This window comes from Aethina tumida, chromosome 3 (genome assembly GCF_024364675.1).
Source record: "Aethina tumida isolate Nest 87 chromosome 3, icAetTumi1.1, whole genome shotgun sequence".
Lineage (NCBI taxonomy): Eukaryota > Metazoa > Arthropoda > Insecta > Coleoptera > Nitidulidae > Aethina > Aethina tumida.
The window spans coordinates 29,833,593-29,837,441 of record NC_065437.1 but is presented as its reverse complement, the minus strand read 5'-3'; the positions used below and the strand labels follow the sequence as shown (position 1 = coordinate 29,837,441).

Sequence of the window (3,849 nt, the reverse complement as noted above, 5' to 3'; positions counted from 1 at the left end):
TTTTATTGCTAATTTATTATTAGTAATGATAGCAACGTTTCTTCAGAATGTATAAATGTTACTAAAAAGATACTAAATTGCCGAAAAAAAAGATAAAAAAACATGTTTTATTTTCCATTAATTTATTGGTCAATTCAAAATTTTAGTGTTTTTGAATTGACCACAAAAATTGGCGTATGTTAAATAGTTATTAGATAAAGAATAACAACTTTGTTATTTGTTTATTCAACATTTAAATCATAGTTTTAATCTATTTGAACTAATGAAAACCGCCAAAATTAAATAAATTTAGAATACCCTGAGTTAGTGAAATGTGAAAAAGAAGTAAATACATATTGAATTTTAAGTAGAAAATTGTGTATATTCATTTTTTTCACTAAATCATATTTCTTTCTAAAGTACAGACTGTTAAAAAAAGAATGTTAAAGAAGGGATATTTTTCTGTTTACAATTATTTATATATATTGTACAAAATATTTTCCAAAAAAATTACAAAAGATTTTTAAACTGCTCTAAGTAACTCCAAAAAAATTTAATGACTTTAATTCAAGAGATTTTGAAGGTTAAAATATATATTCATCTATGTGGAAACGATTCTTCTAAATACTCTATAATGGCAATTGAAAAGCGAGCTATAATTCCACATTTGTTGCTTTTTATCCAAAGATCACAAATTGGGTTTTTCAAAAAGTTTAGATAAGCAGCACCTTTTTATTTGGAATAAAGGGGAAAAATCTTCAAAAGACATCTCCTGGTGGAATTGGATATAGTATCGGATTTTTATCGACTAAAATGGATGGCATATATGAGGAAACTCATAAATGGATGGAAAAAGTCTAGAAGTTATATATGCGGGGCATATATGGGTGTGCTGAACCAGAAGACAAAGATGCCAGGTACCCTGTCGGTCTGCGCACTCCTTTCTGTATTAAAATCTACCCGTACTAATATTTCTACATATCGTCTAGGAGTAGACATAGTTTTTCGAACAAGTAGCGTTCTTGACTCAAGGAGCCGTTATTAACCAGTCTTTGGTGAATTCTTCGTAAAAAAGCCGGCATTATGAATATGCTTCTTCATAAAGATCAAAAATGCATGTCGGTTAATTCTTTGTTAGAGTAAATAAGGGATCTTTATTTTCCGAAAAAATAACATTATTTACTCAATGAACCCGTTTCAGGAAATCTTTGAGGAATTCTTCCAAAGAAACGATGTGAAGGAAGTTGACAATATGAATAAACTTCATCAAAATTATATCACCTAATTTTTCCTTAGAGAAAAGAATAAATTTTCGTTTTCTGAAAAAAGAAACAGTACTGGTATCACGCAATTTTTAAAAATTATTCAAAAAATACAATGTGAAGGAAGCTTACAATATGAATATGTTTCATTATAAAGTCAAAAAAAGGAACGTCGGTTAATTTTGTTAGAGTGAACAACTATAACAAATAAAAAATTTAATCGGTACCACATGATAATAGTTAAATACTTAAAATTTATCTCATAAAACATTAGCCAATTAGTATAAAAGATGAGTTTTTACAAATTAAGAAAGGAATAAGATTATTTTTTAATTCTGGTGTATTGTGACATCTGATTATTTTTCTACAAGTAATGTCTTTTCTATTTAAACACGTTTTCAAATTAATTTGCATACTTCATTCGTTTCCCTCATTTTTTGACTTTTCACTGCCATCTGCCAGTTCTGCAATTATATTTTTGACGTGGACGCAATAAAGACTGACTTTTGTGAATGATTCAACTGACATATTTAATAACAATGGCCTTTAGAGTATTATTAATACATCTACATGCACGGTAGTTAGTAATACACAGGTTTAACAATATGCTATACAATTCTATAAATCGAAATTGGCACAATTTCAAATTTATTAAACATTAATTAGCAAGTAAGTTAGTATGACAGCGGTAACAGCCCGTATATGTACACACGTATAATAAATTTCAATAATTGAGTATCCACTGTACGTATATATTTTGTATAACTGCCAACAAAATATAGATCATTGTCATCCTACATTCATACTCAGATAACAAAATATTCATTTTTAATGATGCCATAAATATGAAACAGTACTGAATTTATATGCAAATAGTGTGCAGATTTAAATATTTGGGTTTCAATGTATTTATGTATACGAGTTTTTTTTTGAAATTTGCGGAAATATTTATTAAAATTATATTTCCGCAATTTCCTGTAGAATTGTATTACTTATCTTTTCTAGAGTACGTTACAGCGCCTTCACCATTTTTTTAAAAAAAAATTAATTAACTTAATATATAAAATACCACTAGTGTTGTCAACTCTGACAATATTTAACTCAAATTAAATCAATGTATATTTAAATAAAAATAATAAAACACTATTTCTTTGAAATTTTTGTATTTTATACGGACGAATCTTCTACATGTATCCTATTTAGTTAAAGTTAAAACAACAGTTTTTATTTAGCAACTGGGACACTGAAATAAAAAAAATATTGAATAAATAAATAACACACAATTTAAATACTTACTTTATTGTCGTGATTAATGCAACAATACTGAAGTCTGGAATCGCATGGTTGTGGACAAGGCGGTGGACAAGGCGGTGGACATGGTCCACAAGGTGAACAGGGCATACAAGGGGGACATCCGTACGGAGTGTACATGCAACTGAACATAGGTGGGCAACCAGACATTTTTGCTAAAAATTTTTGATTTATGTTCCACTTCAAATTTTAAAACGTGTTAATTCAAAAAAATGTTGTGCAGTTTAAATAGAATAACCATGGTTACTTGGCTATACTGTTTTACTGATGAGAAATCTAGTTGACAAACTACTCTTAAATTGTTTTATAATTTAATAAAATTCTGTGTTGATTATTTTACCAATAAACTCCAAAAAATTGTAATTTGCGCAATTAGTAATTAATTAATAAAATCACCGAATAAAAGCATGGGCTGCATGCGAAAGCTTTGACGTTTTATAAATGTTCCTGCTTCACTATCTCACTGGACTGCCTGCGGATTTTATTAAGGCCTTTCGCATTCGATGCAACAACCGCGTCAATATTGGTCCGACATCGCCTAAATTGAGTCTAATGGCCCACCGGACCGGATTACAGGCCGACATTAGGTAGTCACGTGTGAGTCCAGCATTAGCGATCGCCGCAAAAGCGATCCTCAATACACCGACCATTCGGAATAGGTTCATCTCGACACAACATTGTTTTGTCAGTTACTCAGATTCCATGTCCGCCATTTGTCTCCGTTGATTGGGTATTATTCTAGATATGACATCTTTTTGATTATGCGAAGCATTGCGACGATATTAATAATGGAGTAGTCACGATCTAGTTTTGATTGTCATAGCTCCTGTTTACCATTATAATGACACTAGTTTACAACAGACATGTACAAACTTTTTTGCGTGCATTTACGGAATCACGGAAATCATTTTTTTTTTTTCATATGGACTATTCATCTGGACAGCTTCAGAAAGATCAAATGTTAAAAACATTTCAAACTCTGGTAGATCAATATCGTACATTTAAGGAAAATGTTATGACAGAAAGCAAACTAAATGAATTTTTAAATTTACTGTTGTATTTCTAACGTTTCACATATATTTTAACTGTACAAAGACTGGAACGAACATACAAGTTGCATACCATTTGCATTGTGCTTATGTACCAATGCGTTGAATTTTTTGAAGTAATTGGGATATCTGTATTGTTCGAGATATCATTGAATGTTCATCATTACTTGTTCATCACTGAAACTCATATTTTCTTTCTATTTCAATTTTGTGAATAGAACCTGTTATCTAGTTAATCTCTTTGTACA

At 30.0% G+C, this 3,849-nt stretch overlaps 1 long non-coding RNA gene across 1 annotated transcript; it reads right to left on the bottom strand.

Moving 5' to 3' along the window:
- Window positions 1–2,387: 2,387 nt before the first annotated feature.
- Window positions 2,388–2,809, bottom strand: LOC126265033 (uncharacterized). The gene is made up of 2 exons (XR_007547585.1): window positions 2,538–2,809; window positions 2,388–2,484 (listed from the first exon to the last, which is right to left on the bottom strand). It is a non-coding gene; the product is annotated as an uncharacterized LOC126265033 (long non-coding RNA).
- Between the last annotated feature and the right edge of the window lie 1,040 nt (window positions 2,810–3,849).